The sequence below is a fragment of the Pseudophryne corroboree genome, chromosome 6, assembly GCF_028390025.1.
Source record: "Pseudophryne corroboree isolate aPseCor3 chromosome 6, aPseCor3.hap2, whole genome shotgun sequence".
NCBI classification, from domain to species: Eukaryota; Metazoa; Chordata; class Amphibia; order Anura; family Myobatrachidae; genus Pseudophryne; species Pseudophryne corroboree.
The window spans coordinates 81,303,106-81,316,631 of NC_086449.1; positions in this window are offsets into that span (position 1 = coordinate 81,303,106).

Here is a 13,526-nt window from a genome sequence, read left to right on the forward strand (position 1 = left end):
AAAGGTTAAACAGCGTTGGTCAAAAGATTTGACACTTGAAACTCACACAGGGTGGTAACTTACATATCACCCACTTGCAGTTTGTCTTTACCAACAAGCATTTGGGCATGAAAATGGTGGTAAAGCGGGCACAGACACCAGATTTCATCATTTTGAATAAGAAGCTGTAGCTGTGCAAGGGTTAAACAGCGTTGGTCAAAAGATTTGACACTTGAAACTCACACAGGGTGGTCACTTACATATCACCCACTTGCAGTTTGCCTTGACCAACAAGCATTTGGGCATGAAAATGGTGGCAAGGCGGGCACAGACACCAGATTTCATCATTTTGAATAAGAAGCTATAGTTGTGCAAGGGTTAAACAGCGTTGGTCAACAGATTTGACATTTGAAACTCACACAGGGTGGTCACTTACATATCACCCACTTGCAGTTTGTCTTGACCAACAAGCATTTGGGCATGAAAATGGTGGTAAAGCGGGCACAGACACCAGATTTCATCTTTTTGAATAAGAAGCTGTAGCTGTGCAAGGGTTAAACAGCGCTGGTCAAAATATTTGACACTTGAACATCACACAGGGTGGTCACTTACATATCACCCACTTGCAAGTTGCCTTGACCAACAAGCATTTGGGCATGAAAATGGTGGTAAAGCGGGCACAGACACCAGATTTCATAATTTTGAATAAGAAGCTGTAGCTGTGCAAGGGTTAAACAGCGTTGGTCAAAAGATTTGACACTTGAAACTCACACAGGGTGGTAACTTACATATCACCCACTTGCAGTTTGTCTTGACCAACAAGCATTTGGGCATGAAAATGGTGGTAAAGCGGGCACAGACACCAGATTTCATCATTTTGAATAAGAAGCTGTAGCTGTGCAAGGGTTAAACAGCGTTGGTCAAAAGATTTGACACTTGAAACTCACACAGGGTGGTCACTTACATATCACCCACTTGCAGTTTGCCTTGACCAACAAGCATTTGGGCATGAAAATGGTGGCAAGGCGGGCACAGACACCAGATTTCATCATTTTGAATAAGAAGCTATAGTTGTGCAAGGGTTAAACAGCGTTGGTCAACAGATTTGACATTTGAAACTCACACAGGGTGGTCACTTACATATCACCCACTTGCAGTTTGTCTTGACCAACAAGCATTTGGGCATGAAAATGGTGGTAAAGCGGGCACAGACACCAGATTTCATCTTTTTGAATAAGAAGCTGTAGCTGTGCAAGGGTTAAACAGCGCTGGTCAAAATATTTGACACTTGAACCTCACACAGGGTGGTCACTTACATATCACCCACTTGCAAGTTGCCTTGACCAACAAGCATTTGGGCATGAAAATGGTGGTAAAGCGGGCACAGACACCAGATTTCATCATTTTGAATAAGAAGCTGTAGCTGTGCAAGGGTTAAACAGCGTTAATCAAAAGATTTGACACTTGAAACTCACACAGGGTGGTCACTTACATATCACCCACTTGCAGTTTGTCTTGACCAACAAGCATTTGGGCATGAAAATGGTGGTAAAGCTGGCACAGACACCAGATTTCATCATTTTGAATAAGAAGCTGTAGCTGTGTAAGGGTTAAACAGCGTTGGTCAAAAGATTTGACACTTGAAACTCACACAGGGTGGTCACTTACATATCACCCACTTGCAGTTTGTCTTGACCAACAAGCATTTGGGCATGAAAATGGTGGTAAAGCGGGCACAGACACCAGATTTCATCATTTTGAATAAGAAGCTGTAGCTGTGCAAGGGTTAAACAGCGTTGGTCAAAAGATTTGATACTTGAAACTCACACAGGGTGGTCACTTACATATCACCCACTTGCAGTTTGCCTTGACCAACAAGCATTTGGGCATGAAAATGGTGGCAAGGCGGGCACAGACACCAGATTTCATCATTTTGAATAAGAAGCTGTAGTTGTGCAAGGGTTAAACAGCATTGGCCAACAGATTTGACACTTGAAACTCACACAGGGTGGTCACTTACATATCACCCACTTGCAGTTTGTCTTGACCAACAAGCATTTGGGCATGAAAATGGTGGTAAAGCGGGCACAGACACCAGATTTCATCATTTTGAATAAGAAGCTGTAGCTGTGCAAGGGTTAAACAGCGTTGGTCAAAAGATTTGACACTTGAAACTCACACAGGGTGGTCACTTACATATCACCCACTTGAAATTTGCCTTGACCAACAAGCATTTGGGCATGAAAATGGTGGCAAGGCGGGCACAGACACCAGATTTCTTCATTTTGAATAAGAAGCTGTAGTTGTGCAAGGGTTAAACAGCATTAATCAACAGATTTAACACTTGAAACTCACAGAGGGTGGCCACTTACATATCAACCACTTGCAATTTGCCTTGACCAACAAGCATTTGGGCATGAAAATGGTGGTAAAGCGGGCACAGATACCAGATTTCATCATTTTGAATAAGAAGCTGTAGTTGTGCAAGGGTTAAACAGCGTTGGTCAAAAGATTTGACACTTGAAACTTACACAGGGTGGTCACTTACATATCACCCACTTGCAGTTTGTCTTGACCTACAAGCATTTGGGCATGAAAATGGTGGTAAAGCGGGCACAGACACCAGATTTCATCATTTTGAATAAGAAGCTGTAGCTGTGCAAGGGTTAAACAGCGTTGGTCAAAAGATTTGACACTTGTACCTCACACAGGGTGGTCACTTACATATCACCCACTTGCAGTTTGTCTTGACCAACAAGCATTTGGGCATGAAAATGGTGGTAAAGCGGGCACAGACACCAGATTTCATCATTTTGAATAAGAAGCTGTAACTGTGCAAGGGTTAAACAGCGTTGGTCAAAAGATTTGACACTTGAACCTCACACAGGGTGGTCACTTACATATCACCCACTTGCAAGTTGCCTTGACCAACAAGCATTTGGGCATGAAAATGGTGGTAAAGCGGGCACAGACACCAGATTTCATAATTTTGAATAAGAAGCTGTAGTTCTGCAAGGGTTAAACAGCGTTGGTCAAAAGATTTGACACTTGAAACTCACACAGGGTGGTCACTTACATATCACCCACTTGCAATTTGCCTTGACCAACAAGCATTTGCGCATGGAAATGGTGGTAAAGTGGGTACAGACACCAGATTTCATCATTTTGAATAAGAAGCTGTAGTTGCGCAAGGGTTAAACAGCGTTGGTCAAAAGATTTGACACTTGAAACTCACACAGGGTGGTCACTTACATATCACCCACTTGCAATTTGCCTTGACCAACAAGCATTTGGGCATGAAAATGGTGGCAAGGCGGGCACAGACACCAGATTTCATCATTTTGAATAAGAAGCTGTAGCTGTGCAAGGGTTAAACAGCATTGGTCAACAGATTTGACACTCGAAACTTACAAAGGGTGGTCACTTACATATCACCCACTTGCAGTTTGTCTTGACCAACAAGCATTTGGGCATGAAAATGGTGGTAAAGCGGGCACAGACACCAGATTTCATCATTTTGAATAAGAAGCTGTAGTTGCGCAAGGGTTAAACAGCGTTGGTCAAAAGATTTGACACTTGAAACTCACACAGGGTGGTCACTTACATATCACCCACTTGCAATTTGCCTTGACCAACAAGCATTTGCGCATGAAAATGGTGGTAAAGTTGGTACAGACACCAGATTTCATCATTTTGAATAAGAAGCTGTAGTTGCGCAAGGGTTAAACAGCGTTGGTCAAAAGATTTGACACTTGAAACTCACACAGGGTGGTCACTTACATATCACCCACTTGCAATTTGCCTTGACCAACAAGCATTTGCGCATGGAAATGGTGGTAAAGTGGGTACAGACACCAGATTTCATCATTTTGAATAAGAAGCTGTAGTTGCGCAAGGGTTAAACAGCGTTGGTCAAAAGATTTGACACTTGAAACTCACACAGGGTGGTCACTTACATATCACCCACCTGCAATTTTCCTTGACCAACAAGCATTTGGGCATGAAAATGGTGGTAAAGCGGGCACAGACACCAGATTTCATCAAGAAGCTGTAGTTGTGCATTGTGATGTGCACCGGACATTTTTCGGGTTTTGTGTTTTGGCTTTGGATTCGGTTCCGCGGCCGTGTTTTGGATTCGGACGCGTTTTGGCAAAACCTCCCTGAAAAATTTTTGTCGGATTCGGGTGTGTTTTGGATTAGGGTTTTTTTTTACAAAAGAAACCCTCAAAAATAGCTTAAATCAAAAAAATGTGGGGGTAATTTTGATCCCATAGTATTATTAACCTCAATAACTATAATTTCCACTCATATCCAGTCTATTCTGAACACCTCACACCTCACAATATTATTTTTAGTCCTAAAATTTGCACCGAGGTCGCTGGATGACTAAGCTAAGCGACCCAAGTGGCCGACACAAACACCTGGCCCATCTAGGAGTGGCACTGAAGTGTCAGACAGGATGGCACTTCAAAAAAATAGTCCCCAAACAGCACATGCTGCAAAGAAAAAAAGAGGCGCAATAAGGTAGCTGTGTAACTAAGCTAAGCGAAACAAGCGGCCGACACAAACACCTGGCCCATCTAGGAGTGGCACTGCAGTGTCAGACAGGATGGCACTTCAAAAAATAGTCCCCAAACAGCACATGATGCAAAGAAAAAAAGAGGCACAATGAGGTAGCTGTGTGACTAAGATAAGCGACCCAAGTGGCCGACACAAACACCTGGCCCATCTAGGAGTGGCACTGATGTGTCAGACAGGATGGCACTTCAAAAAAATAGTCCCCAAACAGCACATGATGCAAAGAAAAAAAGAGGTGCACCAAGGTCGCTGTGTGACTAAGCTAAGCGACACAAGTGACCGACACAAACACCTGGCCCATCTAGAAGTGGCACTGCAGTTTTCTAGCGAGAGGATGAGTGCTTCCATCCTCATGTGAATCTGAACCACTAGCCATGAACATAGGCCAGGGCCATAGCCGTTCCTTGCCACTCCGTGTCGTAAATGGCATATTGGCAAGTTTACGCTTCTCGTCAGACGCTTTTAATTTTGATTTTTGGGTAATTTTACTGAACTTTTGTTTTTTGGATTTTACATGCTCTCTACTATGACATTGGGCATCGGCCTTGGCAGACGACGTTGATGGCATTTCATCGTCTCGGCCATGACGAGGTGGAAGTGGATCTTGATCTTTCCCTATTTTAACCTCCACATTTTTGTTCTCCATTTTTTAATGTGTGGAATTATATGCCAGTAATATATCAATAGCAATGGCCTACTACTATATATACTGCGCACAAAAACTTAAATGCACCACAGGTATGGATGGCTAGTATACTTGACGACACAGAGGTAGGTAGAGCAGTGGCCTACTGTACCGTACTGCTATATATTATATACTGGTGGTCAGCAAAATTATGCACTGTCCTACTACTATATATATACTGCGCACAAAAAATTAACTGCACCACAGGTATGGATGGATAGTATACTTGACGACACAGAGGTAGGTAGAGCAGTGGCCTACTGTACCGTACTGCTATTATATACTGGTGGTCAGCAAAATTATGCACTGTACTCCTATATACTACAATGCAGCACAGATATGGAGCGTTTTTCAGGCAGAGAACGTATAATACTGGTGGTCACTGGTCACTGGTCAGCAAAACTCTGCACTGTCCTCCTCCTATATAATACTGGTGGTCCCCAGTCCCCACAATAAAGCACACTGAGCACAGATATTTGCAGCACACTGAGCATAGATATGGTGCGTTTTTCAGGCAGAGAACGTATAATACTGGTGGTCACTGGTCAGCAAAACTCTGCACTGTCCTCCTCCTATATAATACTGGTGGTCCCCAGTCCCCACAATAAAGCACCCTGAGCACAGATATGGAGCGTTTTTCAGGCAGAGAACGTAGATATTTGCAGCACACTGAGCACAGATATTTGCAGCACACTGAGCACAGATATTTGCAGCTCACTGAGCACAGATATTTGCAGCACACTGAACAAACTGAGAGAACGCCAGCCACGTCCTCTCCCTTTCATCTCCAATGCACGAGTGAAAATGGCGGCGACGCGCGGCTCCTAATATAGAATACGAATCTCGCGAGAATCCGACAGCGGGATGATGACGTTCGGGCGCGCTCGGGTTAACCGAGCAAGGCGGGAGGATTCGAGTTTGCCTCGGAACCGTGTAAAATGAGTGAAGTTCGGGGGGCTTTGGATTCCGAGGAACCGAACCCGCTCATCACTATGCAGAACTACAGCTTCTTATTCAAAATGATGAAATCTGGTGTCTGTGCCCGCTTTACCACCATTTTCATGCCCAAATGCTTGTTGGTCAAGACAAACTGCAAGTGGGTGATATGTAAGTGACCACCCTGTGTGAGGTTCAAGTGTCAAATCTTTGACCAACGCTGTTTAATCCTTGCACAGCTACAGCTTCTTATTCAAAATGATGAAATCTGCTGTCTGTGCCCGCTTTACCACCATTGTCATGCCCAAATGCTTGTTGGTCAAGACAAACTGCAAGTGGGTGATATGTAAGTGACCACCCTGTGTGAGGTTCAAGTGTCAAATCTTTTGACCAACGCTGTTTAACCCTTGCACAGCTACAGCTTCTTATTCAAAATGATGAAATCTGGTGTCTGTGCCCGCTTTACCACCATTTTCATGCCCAAATGCTTGTTGGTCAAGGCAAATTGCAAGTGAGTGATATGTAAGTGAACACCCTGTGTGAGTTTCAAGTGTCAAATCTTTTGACCAACGCTGTTTAACCCTTGCACAGCTACAGCTTCTTATTCAAAATGATGAAATCTGGTATCTGTGCCCGCTTTACCACTATTTTCATGCCCAAATGCTTGATGGTCAAGGCAAATTGCAAGTGAGTGATATGTAAGTGAACACCCTGTGTAAGTTTCAAGTGTCAAATCTGTTGACCAACGCTGATTAACCCTTGCAGAACTACAGCTTCTTATTCAAAATGATGAAATCTGGTGTCTGTGCCCACCTTGCCACCATTTTCATGCCCAAATGCTTGTTGGTCAAGGCAAATTGCAAGTGGGTGATATGTAAGTGACCACCCTGTGTAAGTTTCAAGTGTCAAATCTGTTGACCAACGCTGTTTAACCCTTGCACAACTACAGCTTCTTATTCAAAATGATGAAATCTAGTGTCTGTGCCCGCTTTACCACCATTTTCATGCCCAAATGCCTGTTGGTCAAGGCAAATTGCAAGTGGGTGATATGTAAGTGACCACCCTGCGTGAGTTTCAAGTGTCAAATGTTTTGACCAACGCTGTTTAACCCTTGCACAGCTACAGCTTCTTATTCAAAATGATGAAATCTGGTGTCTGTGCCCGCTTTACCACCATTTTCATGCCCAAATGCCTATTGGTCAAGGCAAATTGCAAGTGGGTGATATGTAAGTGACCACCCTGTGTGAGTTTCAAGTGTCAAATCTTTTGACCAACGCTGTTTAACCCTTGCACAGCTACAGCTTCTTATTCAAAATGATGAAATCTGGTGTCTATGCCCGCTTTACCACCATTTTCATGCCCAAATGCTTGTTGGTCAAGGCAAATTGCAAGTGGGTGATATGTAAGTGACCACCCTGTGTAAGTTTCAAGTGTCAAATCTGTTGACCAATGCTGTTTAACCCTTGCACAGCTACAGCTTCTTATTCAGAATGATGAAATCTGGTATCTGTGCCCGCTTTACCACTATTTTCATGCCCAAATGCTTGTTGGTCAAGGCAAATTGCAAGTGGGTGATATGTAAGTGACCACCCTGTGTGAGTTTCAAGTGTCAAATCTGTTGACCAACGCTGTTTAACCCTTGCACAACTACAGCTTCTTATTCAAAATGATGAAATCTAGTGTCTGTGCCCGCTTTACCACCATTTTCATGCCCAAATGCCTGTTGGTCAAGGCAAATTGCAAGTGGGTGATATGTAAGTGACCACCCTGCGTGAGTTTCAAGTGTCAAATGTTTTGACCAACGCTGTTTAACCCTTGCACAGCTACAGCTTCTTATTCAAAATGATGAAATCTGGTGTCTGTGCCCGCTTTACCACCATTTTCATGCCCAAATGCCTATTGGTCAAGGCAAATTGTAAGTGGGTGATATGTAAGTGACCACCCTGTGTGAGTTTCAAGTGTCAAATCTTTTAACCAACGCTGTTTAACCCTTGCACAGCTACAGCTTCTTATTCAAAATGATGAAATCTGGTGTCTGTGCCCGCTTTACCACCATTTTCATGCCCAAATGCTTGTTGGTCAAGGCAAATTGCAAGTGGGTGATATGTAAGTGACCACCCTGTGTAAGTTTCAAGTGTCAAATCTGTTGACCAATGCTGTTTAACCCTTGCACAGCTACAGCTTCTTATTCAAAATGATGAAATCTGGTATCTGTGCCCGCTTTACCACTATTTTCATGCCCAAATGCTTGTTGGTCAAGGCAAATTGCAAGTGGGTGATATGTAAGTGACCACCCTGTGTGAGTTTCAAGTGTCAAATCTGTTGACCAACGCTGTTTAACCCTTGCACAACTACAGCTTCTTATTCAAAATGAAGAAATCTGGTGTCTGTGCCCGCCTTGCCACAATTTTCCTGCCCAAATGCTTGTTGGTCAAGGCAAATTGCAAGTGGGTGATATGTAAGTGACCACCCTGTGTGAGTTTCAAGTGTCAAATCTTTTGACCAACGCTGTTTAACCCTTGCACAGCTACAGCTTCTTATTCAAAATGATGAAATCTGGTATCTGTGCCCGCTTTACCACTATTTTCATGCCCAAATGCTTGTTGGTCAAGGCAAATTGCAAGTGATTGATATGTAAGTGACCACCCTGTGTAAGTTTCAAGTGTCAAATCTGTTGACCAACGCTGTTTAACCCTTGCACAGCTACAGCTTCTTATTCAAAATGATGAAATCTGGTATCTGTGCCCGCTTTACCACTATTTTCATGCCCAAATGCTTGTTGGTCAAGGCAAATTGCAAGTGAGTGATATGTAAGTGAACACCCTGTGTGAGTTTCAAGTGTCAAATCTGTTGACCAACGCTGTTTAACCCTTGCAGAACTACAGCTTCTTATTCAAAATGATGAAATCTGGTGTCTGTGCCCGCCTTGCCACCATTTTCATGCCCAAATGCTTGTTGGTCAAGGCAAATTGCAAGTGGGTGATATGTAAGTGACCACCCTGTGTGAGTTTCAAGTGTCAAATCTTTTGACCAACGCTGTTTAACCCTTGCACAGCTACAGCTTCATTTTCAAAATGATGAAATCTGGTGTCTGTGCCCGCTTTACCACCATTTTCATGCCCAAATGCTTGTTGGTCAAGGCAAATTGCAAGTGGGTGATATGTAAGTGACCACCCTGTGTGAGTTTCAAGTGTCAAATCTGTTGACCAACGCTGTTTAACCCTTGCACAGCTACAGCTTCTTATTCAAAATGATGAAATCTGGTGTCTGTGCCCGCTTTACGACCATTTTCATGCCCAAAATGCCTGTTGGTCAAGGCAAATTGCAAGTGGGTGATATGTAAGTGACCACCCTGCGTGAGTTTCAAGTGTCAAATGTTGTGACCAACGCTGTTTAACCCTTGCACAGCTACAGCTTCTTATTCAAAATTATGAAATCTGGTGTCTGTGCCCGCTTTACCACCATTTTCATGCCCAAATGCCTATTGGTCAAGGCAAATTGCAAGTGGGTGATATGTAAGTGACCACCCTGTGTGAGTTTCAAGTGTCAAATCTTTTGACCAACGCTGTTTAACCCTTGCACAGCTACAGCTTCTTATTCAAAATGATGAAATCTGGTGTCTGTGCCCGCTTTACCACCATTTTCATGCCCAAATGCTTGTTGGTCAAGGCAAATTGCAAGTGGGTGATATGTAAGTGACCACCCTGTATAAGTTTCAAGTGTCAAATCTGTTGACCAACGCTGTTTAACCCTTGCACAACTACAGCTTCTTATTCAAAATTAAGAAATCTGGTGTCTGTGCACGCCTTGCCACCATTTTCATGCCCAAATGTTTGTTGGTCAAGGCAAATTGCAAGTGGGTGATATGCAAGTGACCACCCTGTGTGAGTTTCAAGTGTCAAATCTTTTGACCAACGCTGTTTAACCCTTGCACAGCTACAGCTTCTTATTCAAAATGATGAAATCTGGTGTCTGTGCCCGCTTTACCACCATTTTCATGCCCAAATGCTTGTTGGTCAAGACAAACTGCAAGTGGGTGATATGTAAGTGACCACCCTGTGTAAGTTTCAAGTGTCAAATCTGTTGACCAACGCTGTTTAACCCTTGCACAGCTACAGCTTCTTATTCAAAATGATGAAATCTGGTGTCTGTGCCCGCCTTGCCACCATTTTCATGCCCAAATGCTTGTTGGTCAAGGCAAATTGCAAGTGGGTGATATGTAAGTGACCACCCTGTGTGAGTTTCAAGTGTAAAATCTTTTGACCAACGCTGTTTAACCCTTGCACAGCTACAGCTTCTTATTCAAAATGATGAAATCTGGTGTCTGTGCCCGCTTTACCACCATTTTCATGCCCAAATGCTTGTTGGTCAAGACAAACTGCAAGTGGGTGATATGTAAGTGACCACCCTGTGTAAGTTTCAAGTGTCAAATGTGTTGACCAACGCTGTTTAACCCTTGCGCATCTACAGCTTCTTATTCAAAATGATGAAATCTGGTGTCTGTGCCCGCTTTACCACCATTTTCATGCCCAAATGCTTTTTGGTCAAGACAAACTGCAAGTGGGTGATATGTAAGTGACCACCCTGTGTGAGTTTCAAGTGTCAAATCTGTTGACCAACGCTGTTTAACCCTTGCACAGCTACAGCTTCTTATTCAAAATGATGAAAACTGGTGTCTGTGCCCGCTTTACCACCATTTTCATGCCCAAATGCTTGTTGGTCAAGACAAACTGCAAGTGGGTGATATGTAAGTGACCACCCTGTGTAAGTTTCAAGTGTCAAATCTGTTGACCAATGCTGTTTAACCCTTGCACAGCTACAGCTTCTTATTCAAAATGATGAAATCTGGTGTCTGTGCCCGCCTTGCCACCATTTTCATGCCCAAATGCTTGTTGGTCAAGGCAAATTGCAAGTGGGTGATATGTAAGTGACCACCCTGTGTGAGTTTCAAGTGTCAAATCTTTTGACCAACGCTGTTTAACCCTTGCACAGCTACAGCTTCTTATTCAAAATGATGAAATCTGGTGTCTGTGCCCGCTTTACCACCATTTTCATGCCCAAATGCTTGTTGGTCAAGACAAACTGCAAGTGGGTGATATGTAAGTGACCACCCTGTGTAAGTTTCAAGTGTCAAATCTGTTGACCAATGCTGTTTAACCCTTGCACAGCTACAGCTTCTTATTCAAAATGATGAAATCTGGTGTCTGTGCCCGCCTTGCCACCATTTTCATGCCCAAATGCTTGTTGGTCAAGGCAAATTGCAAGTGGGTGATATGTAAGTGACCACCCTGTGTGAGTTTCAAGTGTAAAATCTTTTGACCAACGCTGTTTAACCCTTGCACAGCTACAGCTTCTTATTCAAAATGATGAAATCTGGTGTCTGTGCCCGCTTTACCACCATTTTCATGCCCAAATGCTTGTTGGTCAAGACAAACTGCAAGTGGGTGATATGTAAGTGACCACCCTGTGTAAGTTTCAAGTGTCAAATGTGTTGACCAACGCTGTTTAACCCTTGCGCATCTACAGCTTCTTATTCAAAATGATGAAATCTGGTGTCTGTGCCCGCTTTAGCACCATTTTCATGCCCAAATGCTTGTTGGTCAAGACAAACTGCAAGTGGGTGATATGTAAGTGACCACCCTGTGTGAGTTTCAAGTGTCAAATCTGTTGACCAACGCTGTTTAACCCTTGCACAGCTACAGCTTCTTATTCAAAATGATGAAAACTGGTGTCTGTGCCCGCTTTACCACCATTTTCATGCCCAAATGCTTGTTGGTCAAGACAAACTGCAAGTGGGTGATATGTAAGTGACCACCCTGTGTAAGTTTCAAGTGTCAAATCTGTTGATCAACGCTGTTTAACCCTTGCACAGCTACAGCTTCTTATTCAAAATGATGAAATCTGGTGTCTGTGCCCGCCTTGCCACCATTTTCATGCCCAAATGCTTGTTGGTCAAGGCAAATTGCAAGTGGGTGATATGTAAGTGACCACCCTGTGTGAGTTTCAAGTGTCAAATGTTTTGACCAACGCTGTTTAACCCTTGCACAGCTACAGCTTCTTATTCAAAATGATGAAATCTGGTGTCTGTGCCCGCTTTACCACCATTTTCATGCCCAAATGCTTGTTGGTCAAGACAAACTGCAAGTGAGTGATATGTAAGTGACCACCCTGTGTAAGTTTCAAGTGTCAAATCTGTTGACCAACGCTGTTTAACCCTTGCACAGCTACAGCTTCTTATTCAAAATGATGAAATCTAGTGTCTGTGCCCGCTTTACCACCATTTTCATGCCCAAATGCTTGTTGGTCAAGACAAACTGCAAGTGGGTGATATGTAAGTGACCACCCTGTGTAAGTTTCATGTGTCAAATCTGTTGACCAATGCTGTTTAACCCTTGCACAGCTACAGCTTCTTATTCAAAATGATGAAATCTGGTGTCTGTGCCCGCCTTGCCACCATTTTCATGCCCAAATGCTTGTTGGTCAAGGCAAATTGCAAGTGGGTGATATGTAAGTGACCACCCTGTGTGAGTTTCAAGTGTCAAATCTTTTGACCAACGCTGTTTAACCCTTGCACAGCTACAGCTTCTTATTCAAAATGATGAAATCTGGTGTCTGTGCCCGCTTTACCACCATTTTCATGCCCAAATGCTTGTTGGTCAAGACAAACTGCAAGTGGGTGATATGTAAGTGACCACCCTGTGTAAGTTTCAAGTGTCAAATCTGTTGACCAACGCTGTTTAACCCTTGCACAGCTACAGCTTCTTATTCAAAATGATGAAATCTGGTGTCTGTGCCCGCCTTGCCACCATTTTCATGCCCAAATGCTTGTTGGTCAAGGCAAATTGCAAGTGGGTGATATGTAAGTGACCACCCTGTGTGAGTTTCAAGTGTAAAATCTTTTGACCAACGCTGTTTAACCCTTGCACAGCTACAGCTTCTTATTCAAAATGATGGAATCTGGTGTCTGTGCCCGCTTTACCACCATTTTCATGCCCAAATGCTTGTTGGTCAAGACAAACTGCAAGTGGGTGATATGTAAGTGACCACCCTGTGTAAGTTTCAAGTGTCAAATGTGTTGACCAACGCTGTTTAACCCTTGCGCATCTACAGCTTCTTATTCAAAATGATGAAATCTGGTGTCTGTGCCCGCTTTACCACCATTTTCATGCCCAAATGCTTGTTGGTCAATACAAACTGCAAGTGGGTGATATGTAAGTGACCACCCTGGGTGAGTTTCAAGTGTCAAATCTGTTGACCAACGCTGTTTAACCCTTGCACAGCTACAGCTTCTTATTCAAAATGATGAAATCTGGTGTCTGTGCCCGCTTTACCACCATTTTCATGCCCA